Source organism: Grammomys surdaster, unplaced genomic scaffold (assembly GCF_004785775.1).
Source record: "Grammomys surdaster isolate TR1022 unplaced genomic scaffold, NIH_TR_1.0 125889, whole genome shotgun sequence".
NCBI lineage: Eukaryota > Metazoa > Chordata > Mammalia > Rodentia > Muridae > Grammomys > Grammomys surdaster.
The window spans coordinates 2,311,153-2,332,672 of NW_021620714.1; the positions used below are offsets into that span (position 1 = coordinate 2,311,153).

Here is a 21,520-nt window from a genome sequence, read left to right on the forward strand (position 1 = left end):
AGAGAGAGAGAGAGAGAGAGAGAGAGAGAGAGAGAGAGAGAGAGAGACAGGTCAGGTTAGTTACCCAAGTCCTTTGGAGCCTAGATATTTTATTCATTAACTCCAGAAGTCCGATATGAAGTTGTTGTCCTGCTGGGTTTAAGTCTTGCTTTAGTTCAGTCATTTCTTCCTATGCCCCAACTCTTCCTTTCTGGGTTAGAAATGTTTATACATTCTGGAAGTATGTCGCTTGACTTTTATTTTATAGGAATTCACAATTAAGGGACTCTGGACTTCTAATCGGTTGGAATGGCTAATGGACTTCTGGATGCATTCTGCATTATAATGTAGTTATGAACCTGTGGACACAGGGGTAGAAAGTTATGACTTAAAGAGACTTGTTTGGGAGTCAAGTTGATAAAGGGTGGAATTGTGAACAAGCATTAATTTTCAACTGGACTTGCTCCTAGAATCAACTGGGAGATGGGCCTCTATGTCTGTGTGGATTGTCTTGATTGCATTGACTAGGAATAGAGGGGAAGGCCCGCCCACAGTGGGCAGCACCATTCCCTGGCTGAGACCCTGGACTATATACATGGAGAAAGGGAGCTGATCAACAGCACATATCCATCGCTGTTTACTGACTGCAGATGCAACGTGACAAGTTGCTTCAAGTACTTGCTGCCTTGACTTCTGTACCATGATGAGCTATGCCTTGAACTGTGACCTGAAATAAACTCTTCTTCATTAAGTTGCAACCAGACAAAACACCCAAGATCCTTAAGTATATTCTTTACTTTTGACCTCTGGGATCTTTGGGTCCATGGATCTTTCCTAGATAGGCCATTAGTATCTATTTTAACCCTGTAGGCTTAGATTTTTAGAAACCTACTATTAATAAGGGTTCTCAAATGCTTTGACTTCCCCCTTCTAGCCTACCATCCAGTGGTAGGAGAGAAAAGATAGTAAATAGGACAAGAGGATGTGGACCTGTTTAGAAGTAGTTTTGCGGGGGGGGGGGTGATTTCAATCTCCACTTGTCAGGATACCAGCAGTCCAGTTCAGTAGCGTCAGGATACCAAAGACAAAACAGCATTGGTGGCATCATCCAGCAGAAACCACTGATTTGGCACCAGTCAGTGGGGGGAGTGACCAGTACCAGCCCAGATGCCAGGAGAAGTTCTCTGCCATGCCTCTCTCAATGAAGTGAAAATCAGCAAAGATGCAAATACAACAAAGCGTTGCTGGGCTAACTATGCAAGTGTCCTGTCACTGTCCATTGAATCCTATTTGTATTCTTCAAACATCACATGTCTTCCCGAGAGTCTTGCCTCAGCAAAAATTCCACATGAATCTGTCTCAGCAAAACACCAGGTGAGTCTGCATCACATGACACAACAAGAAATGTCCACTTCATAGCCCACAATAGAAACAAAATTCAAGACCTGGAATTTTTACATCATATCCATTTGGCCTTACAATTTCATAGACATTGCCACGGTTCAGATGTATCTCAAAAGTTTGTGGGGTGGAAGATTAATTCCCAATAATGACATTTGCAGGTGGAGTTTTGGGAGGTAACTAGGATTGGATGAGATCGTGATGACGAGATTCCTGTGTTGATATTATTGGTGGTCTTTTAAAGAGAAAAGGGAGGAAAGGAAAGAGGGGAGAAGGGAGGGAGGGAAGAGAGAGCTGAGTGGGAATGTTTGCTCTGTCTTACCACGTGGTGCTCTCTGTCTAGTTCTTCTGCAGCAGGAAAGCTCTTATCATAGGCCAGGGCCATGTTCTTAGACTTCCCAGCCTCCAGGGCAGGACACTAATGAGACCTCTGAATACTCAGCATGTAGCAGTATTCTCTTACAGCAATGGAAAATGAACTAATGCAAACACGGAACATTCTTTCTTATTTAGGAATTATATTGCAATTATATTAGCCTCCTCTCTATTGTTTCGATAAACACACGATCAAAGGAACCTTGAGAAGGAAAGGATTTACTTAGTTTACATGTCTAGATCACAGAACACTGAGGGAAATAAAGGCAGGAACTCAAGGCCGGGATCTGGAGTCAGGAAGACTACAGAGGAATACTGCTTACTACTGGCTTGCTCCTCCTGGCTTGGTCATACATCTCAGGACCACTTTCCTAGGATTAGCACCACCCACAGTGGGCTGGGCACTTTCATATGAATTATTAATCAAGAAAATGTCCCATAATTTGCTTACAAGTCAATCTTATGGAGGCATTTTATCAATTGATATTCCGTCTTCTCAGATGACTCTAACTTGTACATAGTTGACAAAACAAAACAAAAATCCAAAAACAAAACCAAAAGAACCTAACCAATGCAGTGTACTGTGACTGTTGTCCCATTTAGTGTCTAAAGGGATGGGAATTTCTGTCCTTCACTATGTCACCTCTAAGGAAAAATTAGCAGTAATCCAGGAATTGATTTGATTAAAGGAAAGGGGGAAGTATTTTTGGTAAAGTTCCCAGTGAGAAAAGGGGGGTTGGGAGGGTGCCAGGTAACTATCCTAGATTCTTAAAATGAAGCAAGTTCTGGGAAATCAAGCAGAAAATGCAGGGTATGATTTCATAACTTTTGTGTGGCAAAGGAAAGAATGCAATCAGAGACTGACATTTAGGGGTAAGATTCTCTACATCTCATAGTCTCAATGTGACAGTACCCTCAGGATCCTTTGGGGAGTACAAGGCTTTCTTCTGTCACAGGAGATTGCTGCCCCAAGAACCAGTCTTGGCATAGATATGAATGTGATATCAGAGAAAAAGAAGAGTTGAAAAATGAGATTCATCCTTTAATGCATGAAAGACTGTCCACAAGAATGGTGAGAAATACAGAAGGTGTTGGGTGTGATGGAACTTGCCTGGAATCCCATTGGTGTAGAGACTGAGGCAGGAGAATGGGACCGAGAGAGAGGGTGGGATGAAGAAAGAAAGGAGGAGAAGGAAAGAGAGGGGAGGGGAAAGAGAAAGAAGAGAAAATGAAGATAAGGGAAGGGAAGGGAAGGGAAGGGAAGGGAAGGGAAGGGAAGGGAAGGGGAGATTATAAGAATAGAAAAACATAAACTCAGAAATTTAATACTTTGCTCTCATAAGTAACCATGGGAAATGAAGCCTGGTCACCCAGTTATAGCTATGATGAAAATGACTTGTCCACATAAACGTTTCAGATCACTAACAACTATTAAGTGGACGGGCCATGGTGTATATTTGAGCATTCTCCATCATTCAGCTACTGTGAATAATGTTGCTATAAACATATGTGTATAAAGAGTATCTGGGTCCCTTGCTTTAAGTTCTGTTGGGTCTATGCCCAGAAGCAGATGGTTGGGTGATGCAGTAGCTCTAGGTTTAACTATTTGAGGTTTAGCTATTTTCTGCAGCAGAGCATTTTACAGTCTTATTGCAAGCCACAAGGGTTCTGACCACTCCATGCCCTCACCAATATGCATAATTTTCTATTATTTTCCTTTTTATCAATGAAACTCATCCCAGTGGATATGATCTCTTGGATATTTGCATATTTTCTTTGGAAAAATGTTTTTTCAAATCTTTTGCCCATATTTTAACATAATTTTTGTTGTTATCATTGATTTATCAGACTTCTTTATATATTCTCATCAGATATATGACTTGTAAATATTTTCTCCCAGTGTTCGGTTTGCCTTTTCTTTGTATTGTGTTCTTTGATGCATAGAGGCTTTCAATTTTGATGTACAATTTACCCATTTTAAAAAATATTGTGGATTTTACTTTTGGTATAGGCACCTACTAAATGTTAAATTATATGACTTATATTATATCGCTACAGTTATGAACTAGAAGCTTCATTAGATTCAGGTGAAAGACTTTGGCCAAGAACACTCTATGGACAAGCATGTTGTGTGCTTCCTAATGTATGAAGCACACAGTGTACATATCAGACTTCCTGATGTGCACGGTCTGTGCTTGGTTACCTAGTTAACCAAGGTAGGTATCTAGAGGACACAGTGGATATTCTCTTTGTGATTTCTAAATTATCTGTGAAATCATATTTTGGCATAAATATACCTTTTTAAATTTATTATTATCATTTTGGGTTTTTTTTGAGAGAGGTTTTACTATATATTCAGGCTGGCTTTGAACGTGTGTATGTGTGTCCCAGCTTTGAAGTGAGAAGAAATGGAAAAGGCAGCGGGGGAGGGGCAGATCAGAAGCTAGTACGGTGATATGGATGTATGAAAATGTCATAAGAAACACTAGTTCACAAGCCAAGTCAAAACTAATAATGAGTCAAGACGAAAAAGTGAAGAGCAAAGCTGTGAAAAGAAAAAAAGAAAGAAAAAAGAAAGATAGACAGCAAAAAGAACAAAACAGTTCTCCACAGAAACCATCCACTCCTCCAGAAGCAGGGTCCATAGAGCAAGGCACCTAAATGCTCTTTCTGTACCCGTCTTTATAGCAACACTATTCACAATAGCTGAATGGTGGGGATGCTCAAATATACGTCCATGGAGGACCGGAGAAACAAAAGCCTTTCTGCATAGGATCACTTAGTCTTGAGTAGGAGGGAAATTCTGATGCCTGGTATATACCGTACCATGAATATATGCTGAAGAAAATAAGTTCACCACAAACAGGCGAGCATTGTGGACTCCATTTCTATGAGGAAGATCTGGATTTGTCAAATGTATAGAAATGGTTTCCAGAGCCTGTTGGGAAGAAAGATGTAAAGTTTCAGTTGAAGGAGATGAAAAAGTTAGGGAGACGGACAGTGTGGATGTGCTTAGCACCATTAGAATGTAGGCTTTAAGAAGACTAAAATGGTCAATTTTGTGTTATTTATATTTTACCACAGTGAAAACAGCAATAAATGACATTCTCAGAACAATTAGGGAAACCTGATGTTCTGTGATAATTATTTTACCTATGAATAATAATAGTAATAACAATAAGCTCCTTGTAGAAGAACAGGACAATGTTCTTATTCTTAGAAACACATTCTGAACCATTGATGATAAAGTGCTATTATGTGTGACTTTGAAATGGTTTATAGAAATTAAAAATGAAGAAACCAGACACACACGTCTGACGCACTTATAGATGAAGCAATGTAGTAAATTACTAACATTGATAAGTAGGAAGACAATATAAAGGTATTCTTTACTTTTTCCTAGAAATTTCCTAGAAATTTTTTGGTATATTTGAAATATTTAATTCATGTCAGGTAGAGAAAGATGGTCAGCAGGCCTCAGGAAATGCCCAAGGCCTGCCCTGAGCAGAGTATATGACCTTCGCTTTCTTCTTCATGACATTGCTAAGGACAATATATGGCCAAGAATCAATAACAAAGGCAAGCAGTGCTCCTTCGCTAGGCATCCTGGGAGCATCTGCCTCATCCAGAGGATTTTCTGTGCCTCAGCTTTCCCCAGAGCGTGAGCCTGAGTTGGAGACTTTCTTAGTGGGTTAAGACCTTACAGAAAGAAAAGTCTTTACTGTAGAGAGCACAGGAGAAGAGAACTGAATATCAGTTTTCACCCTCTCTTTATTGAAAATAGATTCTTTTCTCATACAGTATACCGATTATAGTTTTCCCTCCCTCTACACCTCCCAGTTCCTCCCTTCCTCCCCTCCATCTCCTCCCTTCATGGATCCTCGTCATAGCCAGTCCCTTTCTGTCTCTCATTAGAAAAAAAAAACAGGCTTCTAAGAGATAACAAATCTGACAAAAATAAAATATAGTAAGATAATGCAAAAGACCATCACACCAAGGCTGGACGAGGCAACCCAACAGAAGGAAGAGTCCTAAGAGCAAGCAGAAGAATCAGAGACCCACTTGTTCTCATTCACAGGAGTCCCCTAAAAACACTAAGCATCAGCTCTCACATGTACACAGAGGACCTGGGGCAGACTTGGGACCTGTGCTTGCTGCTTCAGTCTTTCGGAGTCTACATATTCCTTGCTTAGTTGACTCAGAGGCCCTACTTTCCTGGTGTCTTCCAACACCCCTGGCTCCAGGATTCCCTGAGCTCTGAGGGAAGGGCTTTGATGGAGACATCCCTTTTAGACTCTTTCCACATACTGTCCAGCTGTAGGTCTCTACATCTGTTCCCACTCGCGCCCAGAGGAAGCTTCTCCAATGATAACTGAATAAGGCATCCATCTATGAGTATAGCAGGATACCATTAGGAGTTATTTTATTGATTTTTATTTTATTACTTTTATTTTTTTTTACAGTCTAGTCATTGCCCCCTCCCAGTCCCCCATCCCACAGTTCATCATCCCATTCCTTCTCCCCCATCCAAGGGGATGTTCCCCTCCCACTCCTCTGCCAGGCCTCCCCACTCCCTGGGGCCTCAAATTAGGTTAGGGTTAGGCATGTCTTCTCCCACTGAGGCCAGACCAGGCAGTCATCTGCTATATATATGTCGAGGGCCTAGGACCAGCTTGTGTATCCTGTCCGGTTGGTGGCTCAGTGTCTGAGAAATCTCAGGAGTCTGGGTTAGTTGAGACTGCTGGTCTTCCTGTGGGGTTGCTCTTCTCCTCAGCTTCTTCCAGCCTTTCCCTAATTCAACCATGGGGGGTGGTCCCTGACTTCAGTCCACTGGTTGGGTGTAAGTATCTGTGTCTCAGTCAGCTGCTTGCTGGGCCTCTCAGAGGACAGCCATGTCAGACTCCTGTCTGTTGCCCTGGATGCAGCAAATCTGGTAGGTCTTCGGACGATGGGGACTTCAGAGGGGCAGACACGTTGATGATATGCCCTGTGGAAGGTGTGGGCCGGAAGGCTTGATTTTGTTTTTAGATCACTAGTGTATAGTATTGCTCTGGGTCTCTGGGCTTTCTAGTCTCTGGTTCTTGGTTACCCAAGTAGTGTTGGGTACGGGTTCTGTCTCATGGCCTTAAGTCAAATCAACCTTTGGTTAGCTACACACACAAGTTCTGTGCTACTATTGCCCTTGCATACTGTGTAGTCAGGACAGATTGTAGGTCAAAGTCTTTGCATCTTATTTGGTGTTTACATTTCTCTTTTGGCATCTGGCAGAGTACCTTCCTGCACCAAAGGCAATAGAACATAGGGGTGAAGGCTTTATGTGGGTTTCAGCTAGACTTCTCCATGTTCAATGAGTTGTATGAATGTTGTTCTCGGCAATGAGGCCACACTGTCAGTTTACAGCGAGCAACCCATTGTCTTAGCAAGAGCCTGGGTTTCTTGGGGATATCCATACAACCACCTGTCCAACAACTCACTCGAATGCAACTCAGTCCCACTACTGGAAGCCTTGTTTGATGACAAGAAATGGCGAGTTGAGACTCCATACCCCCATTATTAGGAGACCTCTTTAGGATCACCTCCATATATTTTAGGATGCTTCCACTGCAATAGGTTTGCGTATAATTTCCCAAATGCCCCTCAGTTCCATCTGCCCCTCCCTGCATTCTCTCCCTCTACTCAATCTTCCGTCTCTCTACTCACTCAATTCTCTGGTTCTCATCCCCACCTGCCCTCAGTCCACCTCTAAAATCTATTTTATTTCTCTCTCCCAGGGAGATACATGTATTCACCTGTCTTAGTTAGGATTTCATTGCTGTGAAGAGAAACCACGCCCACAGCAACTCTTGTAAAGGAAAACATTTCATGGGAGCTGACTTACAGTTTCAGAGATTCAGTCCGTTGTCGGCTTGGTGGGAAACATAGCATCATGTAGGCAGACATGGTGCTGGAAAAGGAGCTGAGCGTTGATCCACAGGCTGCAAACAGAGACTGTACCACACTAAACATAGCTTGAGCATAGGAGACCTCAAAGTCCATTCCCTCAGTGACACACTTCCTCTAACAAGGCCACACCTACACCAACAATGCCACACCTCCTAATAGTGCCCCTTCCTATGGGTCAGGCATTCAAACCATGAGTCTATGGTGGCCATACCTGTTTAAACCACCACACCATCCTAGCCCTTTTCTCCATGCATCACCTCTCTGGGTCTACAGATTGTAGTTTGGTTATCATTTACTTAATGGCTAATAACCACATATAAGCAAACACATACCATATTTATCTTTCTGGGTCTGGGTTACTTCAACAATGAGTTTTTTCCAATTCAATCCATTCACCTGCAAATTTCATGATGCCATTGTTTTTAACAGCTGAGTAATACTCCATTATGCAAGTATAAATTTTCTTTATCAATTATTTGTTTGAGGGACATTAGGTTGTTTACGATTTCTGGCTATTATGAACAAAGCAGTGATGAACATGATTGAGCAAGGGTCCTTGTGGTAGGATAGACTCTCCCTTAGGTATTTGCCCAAGGATATAACAAGGGTTCTACAGCTGGGTCTGGAGGTAGCTAGACTCCCAACCTTCTGAGGAAACTCTACTTTTATTTCAATAGTAACTGTACAAATTTGCACTCCCATCAGCAAAAGATGTGTGTTCATCTTACTCCACATTGTCACCAGCATGAGTTGTCACTGTGTTATTGATCTTAGCCATTCTAACAGATGTAAGACGTAAGATGGAATCTCAAAGTAGTTTTTATTTGCATTTTCCTGATGACTAAAAATGTTTTTACACTTCTTTAAGTGTTTCTCAGCCATTTGAGTTTTCTTTACTGAGAATTCTCTCTACTTAGATGGGGTTCCCATTTTTAATTGATTTTTTTTGAAATCCAGTTTCTTAAGATTTTTATATATTTTGGATAGTAGTCCTCTATCATATCTGGAGTTGGTATAAACCTTTTCCCATTCTGCAGGCTGTTGCCTTGTTTGAATGATGGCATCCTTTGCCATACAGAAGCCTTTAAATTTCATGAGGTCCTATTTATTAATTGTTGATCTTAGTGCCTGCATTACTGGTGATCTGTTCAGGAAGTCATCTCCTGTGCTGATGCATTCAGGGCCACCACTATCTCTTCGATCAGGTCCAGTGAATCTGGTTTTAAGTTAAGGTTTTGATCCACTTGAAAATGAGTTTTGTGCAAGATGATAAGTATGGATTTATTTGCATTCTTCTTCATTCAGACAGCAAGTTTGACCAGTGCCATTTGTTGAATATGCTTTCCTTTTTTTCAGTGTGTATTTCTGACTTATTTATAAAAAAAAAATCAGATGTCCTAAGTGTGTGGATTTATGTCTTGGTCTTCAATTTAACTCCATTGGTCAACATTTATCTATTTATCTATCAACAGAATCTATTTCCACGATTGACTCTATGTCAATACCACATTTTATTATTATTATTATTATTATTATTATTGTTATTATTATTATTATATAGCTCTGTAGTATAACTCGAAATCAGGAATGGTGAGACCTCCAGCTGTTCTTTTATTGTTAAGGATTATTTTGGCTATTCTAGAATTTTTGTTTTTCCATGTGAAGTTGAAAATTTTTCTTTCAAGGCTTGTGAAAATTTGTGATGGGGATAGCATAGAATTTGTAGATTACTTTTAATAGGATGGGCATTTTTACTATGTTAATCCTACTGATCAGTGAGCATGGGAGATCTTTCTATCTTTTGATATCTTCTACGATTTCTTTTTTTAGAATTACTTACTTATTTTATGTATAGGAGTACACGATTGCTCTCTTCAGACACACCAGAAGAGGGCATCAAATGTCATTACAGATGGTTGTGAGCCACGATGTGGTTGCTGGGAATTGAACTCAAGATCTCTAGAAGAGCAGCCAGTACTCTTACCCACTGAGCCATCTCTCCAGCCCCTACAATTTCTTTCTTTAAGTTTGAAAGACTTGAAGTTCTTGTCGCACAACTCTCACTTGCTTGGCTAGAGTTACCCGAAGATGACTTATATTATTTGAAAATATTATGGAAGGTGCTGTTTCCTTGATTTCTTTCTCAGTTCACTTGTCATTTGTACGTAGAAGAGCTACTGATTTTCTGAGTTAAGTTTGTATCTAACAACTTTTCAGAAAGTATTTATCAGCTGTTGAAATTCTCTGGTGGAATATTAAGGGTCAATTATATAACTATTATTCCATCTACAAGTAACAATATTTGACTTCTTCAATTTGTCTCTACTTGATCTCTTTCTGTTGTCTTATTGCTCTAGATAAGACTTTAAGTACTATATTGAATAAAAATGACAAGAATGGATAGCCTTGTCTTTCCCCTGATTTTTGTGGAATTGCTCTAAGTTTCTCTCTATTTAATTTGACATTGGCTGTTGGCTTGCTGTAGAGTACCTTTACTATATTTAGGCGTGTCCCTTGTATCCCTCATAGTTTCAGGACTTTATTTTTATTATTATCATGAAGAAGTGTTGGATTTTGTCAAAGGCCATTTCTACATCTAATGAGATGACATGTGGTTTTTTTCTTTCATTTTGTTTACATGGTGGATTACAGTTATTGATTTTTTTTAATATATTGCACCATTCCTGCACCTCTGGGATGAAGCCTACTTGATCATGACAGATGATCTTTTTGGTTTTGTGGTGGTTTGAATAGGTATATTCAAACTCATATGTTTGAATGTTTGGCTCATAGGCACTATTATGAGGTATTACCTTCTTGGAGTAGGTGTGGTCTCGTTGCAGAGAGTGTATCACTGTGGAAGCAGGCTTTGAGCTCTCCTATGCTAAAGCTACACCTCGTGTGGCACATAGTCTCCTTCTGATGCCTGTGAATCAAGAGGTAGAACTGTCAGCTCCTTCTCCAGCACCATGCCTGCCTGGATGCTGCCATGTTTCCTGTCATGATGATAATGGACCGAACCTCTGAAACTGTAAGCCAGCCCCAATTAAATTTTTTTTAACACAAGTTGCCTTGCTCATGGTGTCTCTGTACAGCAATGAAATCCTAACTAAGACAGAAATGTTCTTGGATTTGATTTGCAAGTACTCTATTGGGTATTTTTGCATCTATGTTTACACTTGAAATTGGTCTGTAAGTCTCCTCTTTTGCTAGGTAACTGAAGCCTCATAAAGTGAATTGAACAATATTCCTTATGTTTCTGTTTTATGGAATAATTTGAAGAGTAATGGTATTAACTCTTTTTTTTGAAAGTCTCAGAATTCTGTACTAAAACCTAGCCCTGGAAATTTTTTTTAAGTTGGAGACTTTTAATGACTGCTTCTCTTTCACTAGAGATTACAAATCTATTTAAATTGCTTATCTGACCTTGATTTAACTTTGGTAGCTGGTACCATTTCTAAAAGAAATGGTATCCATTTCTTTTAGATTTTCAAATTTGGTCGAATACAGGTTTTATTAAAAGTATGTTCCTATGCTCTTGGGATTTCCTTGGTATCTGTTGTTATATCATCCTTTTCATTTCTGATTTTGTTAATTTGAATATTATTTTTCTGCCTTTTAGCTAGTTTTAGTGAGGGTTTGTCAAAGAACCAGCTCTTGGTTCCCTTGATTCTTTGCATTTTCTCTTTGTTACTATTTTATTGATTTCCACCTAAGTTTGATTACTTCTTGCCCTCTACTCCTCTTGGATATGTCTAATTCTTTTTTGTTCTAGATCTTTCAGGTGTGTTTTTAAGTTACTAGTATGAGATCGCTCCTTTTAAAAAAAAATATGTAGGTACTTAAGGCCATGAACTTTCCTCTTGGCTGCTTTCATTGTAGCCTGTAAGTTTGGATATGCTGTGTACTTATTTTCATTGAATTCTAGGAAGTTTTAAATTTTTTTGGTTTATTTCTGTCTTGACCTAGTTTTCATTGAGTGGAGAGTTGTTCAGTTTTCATGAGTTTATAAGTTTTCTCTTATTTCTGTTGTTGAAATTCAACTTTAATCTACAGTGGTCTGACAGGTTGAAGGGAATAGTTTCAATTTTCTTGTATTTGTTGAGACTTGCTTTGTGTCTGAGTATGTGGTCAGTTTTGGAGAGACTTCCATGTAATGCAGAGAAGAAGGTATAATTTTTTGTGTTTGGGTGAAATGTTCTGTAGATATATGTTAGGTCCACCTGGTTTATAATGTCTGTTAGCTTGAGTATTTCTGTTTACCTTTTGTCTTGATGCCCTGACCATTGGTAAGAGAAGGATATTGAAGACTCCTACTATCAATGTATGAGGAGCAATATGTCATTTTAAGCTATAGTAGTATTTATTTTTCAAACTTGGGTACCCTTGTGCTTGGGGCATAGATATTAGCAATCAGAGTAGGTTATTACTAATTATTTTGGTGGATTTTTCCAATGATCAGTATGTAGTGTCTTTTCCTATCTCTTTTCATCAGTTTGGTTTGAAATCTATCTTGTATATTAAAATGGCTACACCAGCTTGCTTCTTATGTAATTTCCTTGGGAACTCTTTTCTCAACATTTTACTCTGAGGTAGTGTCTATCTTTTATGTTGAGGTATTTCTTGGATGCAGCAGAAGGATGGGTTCTGTCTTAGGTTTCTGTTGTTGTGAAGAGACACCATGACCACAGAAACACTTATAAGGAAAACATTGTTTGGGACTAGCTTACAGTTTCAGAGGCTTAATACATTATCATCATGGTGGGAAATATGGCAGCATCCAGGCAGACATGGTGCGGAGAAGGAGCTGAGAGTTCTACACCTTGATCCACAGATAGCAGAAGAAGACTGTCCCACTGAGCCTAGCTTGATCACAGGAGACCTCAAAGCCTGCCCCCACAGTGATACACTTTGAACTAAAGTTCAAACTTCACAGTCTCTTTTGAGATTCATGCAACCTCTTAACAATACTTCTCTATAAAGTCAAAATGAAAAAGTAGATCACATATTTCCAACATATAATGGCACAGAATATACATCACAGCTCCTAAATATAGGGAAGGGAGCATTGTGAGGAAATGCTGGACCAAAGCAAGATTGAAAACCAGCTGTACAACTCTAAACTCTGCATCTTCATGTTTGATGTCAAAACACTCTTCAGATCGCCAACTTATTTTATCTTTGCTGATTGTAACACAATTCTCTTTCTTGTGCTAGTTCCACTCTTTGTTAGTGGCTTTCCTCAGCAGGCATCTCATGGCTCTGACATCTCCAACATCTTGGAGACTCCAAGTCAATCTAGGCTTCACTTTCATAGCTTCATGCAATTTCCTTACTAGGCCTCCATGCAGGGAAAGCCTTACCACATGACTGGCTTCAGCGGTTTTCCTTAGTCATGGATGGAGATTCCATAACTCCTTTCTTCTATCCTTGATCTAAAGCCAGAACCACGTGGCTGAAGCTGCCAATTTCTGCTGCTTCCTGGGGCTGGAACCTGGCCGTCTTGTTCAATTACGTCTTCACCAGCTTTCTGCTATTGATGGTTTCATTTACTGCCAAAGCTTGGCTGTCCTGGAACTTGCTCTGTAGACCTAGCTTGCCTCAAACTTCTGAGTGGTGGAATTAAAGATATATACTACTATGCTTGGCCTTGCGTTTTTCTTTATTTCCTTTTCACTTTTCAATTCCTTTTTACAAGTTGGAAGTTTAGCTTGGTCAGATCTTGTCCTGAGGTCACCACTCCCTTTATTCCATTTAACATCTGGCTTTTCTCTAATATGTTTATCTTCTTGAACACAGGCTTTAGCTCCATTCCACTTCCTGGTGCCCCTTTTCTCCTCAGTCTGTACATTTTGTATTTTTACTTGTGCAGCTTGCTCCTTTTCATTATAAATCTCCATAAGAGTGAACAGTAGTAAACACACAACAGAATCAATACTAGGCTGTTTTGAGATTTCATCTTCCAACAGATGAAATCTAAACCTCTTTACTTTAGCCTCAGACAGACTCCATGGACAAGGGCAAAAAGCAACAACAGCCTTCCCCAAAATATCACAAGAATGACCTCTAGGCAACATACTAAAACTCTTCTCCTTTGAAATCTCTTGAACCAGGCCCCCACAGTTCAAATCACTCTGAGCCCCACTGTCTTTGGTGTTTCTACTAGAATGCTATTCATTGGCAGTTAAAGCAGTCCACTGATTTCCTAACCCAAAGTCCTAAAGTTCAAATTCCCCCAAACAAAACCATAGTGAGGCCTATCACAGCAACACCTTAGTCCCTGGTTCCAGCTTTTCTCTTAGCTAGGGTCTATATTACTGTGGAGAGATACCATGACCACAGCAACTCTCATAAAGTAAAACATTTAATTAGGGCTGGCTTACAGTTTCAGAGGTTCAGTTTATTATTATCATGGTGGCATGAAGGCAGACATTGTGCTGGAGAAGGAGAGTCCTACATCTTGACCCACAGGCAACAGAAGGAAACTGTCCTCACTAGGCCTAGCTTGAGCATAGGAGACTTCAAAGCCCACCTCCACAATGACATGTTCTCTTCAACAAAGCCACACCTCCTAACAGTGCCACTTCCTATGGGCCAAGCATTCAAACACAGGAATCTATAAGGGCCATTCCTATTCAAACCACCACAGTTGCTGTTTTTGCATCCATTCTGTTAGTCTGTGTCTTTTATTGGGGCATTGAGACCATTGATACTGAGAGATAATAATGACCAATGATTATTGATTGCTGTTATTTTGTTGTTGTCGGTGTGTGAGTGTGGTATGTGTGTATGTGTGTGTGTGTTCTTTTGGTTTTGCTGGTCTGAGATTATTTATTCCATATATTTTTATGGTTAACCTCCTTAGGTTGGAGTTTTCTTTCAGCACCTTCTGTAGGGCTAGACTTGTAGAAGATATTGTTTAAATTTGGCTTTATTATGGAATATATTTTCTTCTCCATCTATGGTGATTGAAAGTTTTGCTGGGTATAGTAGTCAGGGCTGGCATCTATTAATCTCCAGCACATCTCTCCAGGCCCTTCTGGTTTTTAGACTCTCCATTGAGAAGTCAAGGTGTAATTCTAATAGGTCTGCCTTTATATATTTCTTGGTCTTTTCCCCTTGCAGCTTTTAATATTGTTTCTTTATTTTGTATATTTAATGTTTTGTTATGTGGTAAGGGGACCTTCTTTTCTGGTCCAGCCTATTTGATGTTCTGTACGTTTCTTGTATCTTTATAAATATCTCCTTCTTTAGGTTAGGTAAATTTTCTTCTATGATTTTTTTGGAAATATTTTCTAGGCCTTTGACCTGGGATTCTTCTTCTTCCTCCATTCCTATTATTCTTAGGTTTGGTCTTTTCACAGTGTCCCAGATTTCCTGGATGTTTTGTGCCAGGAGTTTTTCAGATTTAACATTGCTTTTATTGATATACCCATTGTTTTTCCTGTCATATTTTCAATGCCTGAGATTCTCTCTTCCATCTCTTATTTGGTTTATAAAACTTGTCTCTGTTTTCTGTTCAAATTCCTGAATTATTTTATTTCCAGAATTTCCTCAATTTGTGTTTTCTTTATTGATTCAATTTCCATTTTCAAGTCTTGAACAGTTTTGTTCATTTCCTTCCACTGTTTGTGTTTTTCTGGATTTCCTCTATTTCTTTCCCTTTACATTCTGACCGCAGTTTCCTCTCCCTCCCCCCAGGACCCCTCACCCCTTCACCATTCATTTCTACTCTTCAGAAAATGTCAGGATATCCCATGGTTATCAATGAGCCATGGCATACCAAGTTGCAGTAAGAATAGGCAACTTCTCTCCTATATAGGCCAAAAGAGGCAACCTAGTAGAAGGAAAGTGTCCCAAAGGCAGGCAACAGAGTCAGCAACAGCCCCTGCTCCCACGGTTAGGAGTCCCACAAGAAGGCCAGGCCACATAATTGTAACATATGTGAAGAGGGCCTATGTCAGTCCCATGCAGGCTTCCATGGTTGGTGGTTCAGCCTCTGTGAGCCTCTATGAGCCCAGATTAGTTGATTCTGTGGATTTTCTTGGGTTCTTGGCCTCTCTGGCTCTTACAATCCTTCCTCCTCATCTTCCACAGGATTCCAGCTCTGTCTAATGTTTTGCTGTGGGTCTCTACACCTATTTCCATTAGTTGCTGGATAAAACCTCACTGATGACAACTGGACTGGACTCTGCTCTATCACACCCTCTACCAGAATAGTCCTCTCATCCCAAGCCCAAAGCACTGGAGCTAGCAGATTACAAGCTGAAAACTCCAAAGCAGGAGCCAAAATTAAATCTTCCTCTTCAAGGTTTTTTCCCCACCTATTTCATCACAGCAGTGAAAACTGAGTAACTCAAGCAGATCCAGAGGGGAGCCTCAAGCAACGTAGCAGTAGGCGTGACTCAGCTTGTTGTGGTTCCATGTGAGACTATCATCCAGGATCCAGTTCAGTTAGAAACCAGAGAGGTTTTGCTTTATTTCAAGGAACTGTCTGTAGTGGGCAATTTGGTTGCTTAAAAAAAAAAAAACTAGTTGTTTGTTTCAGAAGACTGGCTTACTTTATCTGGTCAGGAATGCCAGTACTTCCCTGTTATAGGACTTCATTGCTGTGAAGAGACACTATGACCATGACAACTCTTATAAAGGAAACGTTTAATTAGGGCTGGCTTACAGGTTCAGAGATTCAGTCCATCATCATCAAGGTGGGAACACAGCAGCATCCAGGCAGGCATGGCACTGGAAGAGCTGAGAGTTCTAAAGGCAGCTAGAAGACTGGCTTCCAGGCAGTAGGATGAGGGTTTTAAAGCCCACACCGACAGTGACACACTTCCTTGAACAAGGCCACACCTCCAAATAGTGCCACTCCCTGGGCCAAACATATTCCAACCACCACAAACCTATTATTAAAATATTTATCATCTTGGACCACGACTTGGTGAGGCAGTTGTAAGTAGATATTTTGAATACAGTCTCTGTGCTCTGCCAGAGGTTCTCCTGTTCCATCTCTAGAAGAGCATGACTTCTCTAGTACCTTCTCAAACAGATGTTGTTAATTACTCTTTGAAATGGGACATATTATTGATTGTGGAGCTTAAAATGATGTCAGATAACCATGGCATCTGAAATATTAGGAGGAGGAGGAAGAAGAGGAGGAGGAAGAAAAGGAGGAAGAAGAGGAAGAAGAGGAGGTCATCGTGTGTATTCTTGACTCCATTATCTGTGTTCATCACATACAGCATAGTCTGGACTTCGGAAATACCTGGACCAGCAGTTAGCGAAGACAGTGAAAGAACATTGGGCTTCAACCTATCTTGAATTTTCCCTTTGGAAATATAGTACAAGCATGAGACATTGAAATATACCCATATCCCTCAGGCCTTACCGCTTCATTGTCTTCCAGGTACTTCCAACTGGCATATCTGCATCTTGATGCTTGATGTCTATATTTGCAACCATGAGATATAGTATGTCCAAGATAAATGATCTCCCTGAAGCATCCTTCATCAATGAATGATGGAGATGTCTCCCAGAAGCAACCTCACCCGTTAGGCAGTATAATTCTGAGGTGTGTGTTTTATACAATTTCCCTAGTTTCCCTTTAGAATTAAGCTACAGTTGTCTGTTCAGATGTTGTTTTAGTAATTCAATTTTTATTGGCTGTCTGTTCCTTCCTGACTCACTTCCTCTCTCTTGCTGGCATTTCTTTGGATTATTTCCCACACAAACAATTTAATTTCAGGTCCTTGTTTCAAGGTCAGCTTCTAGAGGACCCTAAACTAGGAGAATTTCTCCAGCATTAAGTCAACACCATACACTGCCATGGAAATATGAGGTAAGATGAACACATTTCCTCCTCTTCCTTCCTTCCTGCCACTTCTAATACAAGGCTATGGGGACTGTGGCCAGAGATGTGTGGCCGTGTCTTTCTCCATGTAGGGCGCAGGACTGTGTACATCTGTGACTGTGTACTGGGGAGTCTCCTCATGGTGGTGTGACTTGTTGAATAAAGGATTACTGATGGTAATAGAGCGAACCAGATGCTCAAAAATAATTTTTTGCTCAGAGTGACATCTCCTAAACCGTGTTCCAGGTAGAAACCCTGAGATTAAAGGTTTGGAAATGCCTTGAATAATCAGAAACTATTTTACGATAGAACACTTTAAGGCCTTTAGTGGGACAAAGTGCATTGTGATTCTCTAAGAGGGAGGTCACATCTATGGTGCGTTCCAAGCGCCTATGGCCATAGGCCTTTTGGGAAAGCATCCATTAATACTCCATGTGGAACAGTTTGGGAACTGATAGCAAAGAGACATATTCTGCCTCCTAAATGCATCTATTTCAATTGCGAATGTTTTAAAATAGATTTTGGCCACTTCCCTTCCTCCCCTGCCTGATCCTGTGGGCTGGGGCAGACACAGAGTTGGTCTGCTCCTGTCCTGTGGAGATACTGACTCCTGAGTCATCCTAGAGGAGCCACTGCACTCAGAGCAGCCGGTAAGAACTCCATCTCACTCCCTAAGCCCCAGAGATACATCTGGGAGCCAGGGCCATTCAGGACACAGCAGCTACCCAAACCCTGCCCCTCCGGAATTCCACTTCCCTTTCTCCCCTGTCCGGTCCTGTGGGCTGGGGCAGACACAGAGTTGGTCTGCTCCTGTCCTGTGGAGATACTGACTCCTGAGGCATCTTAGTGGAGCCACTGCACTCAGAGCAGCCGAGGAGCCACTGTACTCAGAGCAGCTGACACTGAGTTGATCTACTCCTGTCCTGTGGAGATACTGACTCCTGAGTCATCCTAGAGGAGCCACTGCACTCAGAGCAGCCGAGGAGCCACTGCACTCAGAGCAGCAGACACCAAGATTAGGATCATAAGACTACAGAGACATCTGGACTCTGAGGAGCTCTGCAACAAGCAAGATAACTGGAAATACAGACTCCAGTCTTATACAGTGAGGGCAGGCAACACTAGAGATAACCAGATGGCGAAAGGCAAGCGCAAGAACATAAGCAACAGAAACCAAAGTTTCTTGGCATCATCAGTACCCAGTTCTCCCAATATAGCAAGCCCTGAACACCCCATCACACCTGAAAAGCAGGATTCAGAATTAAAATCACTTCTCATGATGATGATAGAGGATTATAAGAAGGAATTAAGTAACTCCCTTAAAGAAATACAGGAGAGTACAAGTAAACAGATAGAAGCCCTTAAAGAGGAATCACAGAAATCCCTTAAAGAAATGCAAGAAAACACAAAGAAGGAATTAAACAAAAACATTCAGGATCTGAAAATGGAAATAGAAACAATAAAGAAAGCTCAAAGGGAGACAACCATGGAAATAGAAAACTTAAGAAAGAGATCAGGAGTCATAGACGCAAGCATCACCAACCGAATACAAGAGATAGAAGAGAGAATCTCAAATGCAGAAGATACGGTAGAAAATATTGACACAGTTGTCAAAGAAAATGCAAAATGCAAAAAACTCCTGACTCAAAACATCCAGGAAATCCAGGACACAATGAGAAGACCAAACCTAAGGATAATAGGTATAGATGAGAATGAAGAGTCCCAACTTAAAGGGACAGTAAATATCTTCAACAAAATTATTGAGGAGAACTTCCCTAACCTAAAGAACAAGATGCCCATAAACATACAAGAAGCCTACAGAACACCAAATAGAATAGACCAGAAAAGAAATACCTCCCGTCACATAATAATCAAAACATCAGATGCACAAAACAAAGAAAAAATACTAAAAGCAGTAAGGGAAAAATGTCAAGTAACATACAAAGGCAGACCTATAAGAATTACACCAGACTTCTCACCAGAGACTATAAAAGCCAGAAGAGCCTGGACAGACATCATACAGACCCTAAGAGAACACAATTGCCAGCCCAGATTACTATACCCAGCAAAACTCTCAATCACTATAGATGGTGAAACCAAGATATTCCATGACAAAACCAAATTTGCACAATATCTTCCCACAAACCCAGCACTTCAAAGGATAATTGATGGAAAACGCCAACACAAGGAGGGAAACTACAACCTAGAAAAAGCAAGGAAGTAATCTTCCAACAACCCCAAAAGAAGATAACTATACAAACATAACTTTACCTATAATAGCAAAAATAACAGGAAGCCACAATCATTTTTCCTTAATATCTCTTAACATCAATGGTCTCAATTCCCCAATAAAAAGACGCAGACTATCAGACTGGATACACAAACAAGACCCAGAATTTTGCTGCATACAAGAAACGCACCTCAGTGACAAAGACAGACACTACCTCAGAATAAAAGGGTGGAAAACAATTTTCCAAGCCAATGGTCCCAAGAAACAAGCTGGAGTAGCCATTCTAATATCAAATAAAATCGACTTTCATCCAAAATTAATCAAAAAAGATAAGGAAGGGCACTTCATACACATCAAAGGAAAAATCTACCAAGGTGAACTCTCAATTCTGAACATCTATGTTCCAAATGCAAGGGCACCTACATACATAAAAGAAACTTTACTAAAGCTGAAAACACACATTACACCTCATACAATAATAGTGGGGGATTTCAACACCCCACTCTCAGCAATGGACAGATCATGGAAACAGAAACTAAACCGAGACACTTTGACATTAACAGAAGTTATGAACCAAATGGACTTAACAGACATCTATAGAACATTTCATCCTAAAACAAAAGAATATACCTTTTTCTCAGCACCTCATGGTACCTTCTCCAAAATAGACCATATAATTGGTCACAAAGCAGGCCTCTACAGATACAAAAAGATTGAAATAATCCCTTGCATCTTATCAGATCACCACGGAATAAGACTGGTCTTTAATAATGACAAAACCAATGGAAAACCCACGTGCACATGGAAACTGAACAACTCTCTACTCAATGATGACTTGCTCAAGGAAGAAATAAAGAAAGAAATTAAAGACTTTTTAGAATTCAATGAAAATGAGGACACATCATACCAAAACTTGTGGGACTCCATGAAGGCAGTGCTAAGAGGAAAACTCATAGGTCTAAGTGCCTACAAAAAGAAACTGGAAAGAGCACACACTAACAAGTTGACTGCACAACTAAAAGCTCTAGAACAAAAAGAAGCAAATACACCCAGGAGGAGTAGAAGGCAGGAAATAATCAAACTCAGGGCTGAAATCAACCAAATAGAAACAGAAAGAACAATACAAAATATCAATAAAACCAGGAGTTGGTTCTTTGAAAAAATCAATAAGATAGATAAACCGTTAGCCAGATTAACCAGAGGGTACAGAGACAGTATCCAAATTAATAAAATCAGAACTGAAAAGGGAGACATAACAACAGAAACTGAAGAAATTAAAAAAATCATCAGATCCTACTACAAAGGCCTATACTCAACAAAACTGGAAAACCTGGAAGAAATGGACAATTTCCTAGACAGATACCAGGTCCCAAAGTTAAACCAGGAGCAGATAAACCATCTAAATAGTCCCATAACCTCTAGGGAAATAGCAGCAGTCATTAAAAGTCTCCCCACTAAAAAAAGCCCAGGACCAGATGGTTTTAGTGCTGAATTTTATCAGACCTTCAAGGAAGACCTAATACCAATTCTCTTCAAACTATTCCACAAAATAGAAACAGAAGGAACACTACCCAATTCGTTCTATGAAGCTACAATTACACTCATACCCAAACCCCACAAGGACCCGACAAAGAAAGAGAACTTCAGACCAATCTCCCTTATGAACATCGATGCAAAAATACTCAATAAAATTCTAGCAAACCGAATCCAAGAACACATCAAAACAATCATCCATCATGATCAAG

The 21,520-nt window shown here is 40.2% G+C and overlaps 1 protein-coding gene across 1 annotated transcript in view; it reads left to right on the forward strand.

Moving 5' to 3' along the window:
- Positions 1 to 21,520, forward strand: part of LOC114608321 (kalirin-like) — a 473,938-nt gene that overhangs the window by 4,605 nt on the left and 447,813 nt on the right. The gene's annotated exons all lie outside the window — the stretch shown is intronic.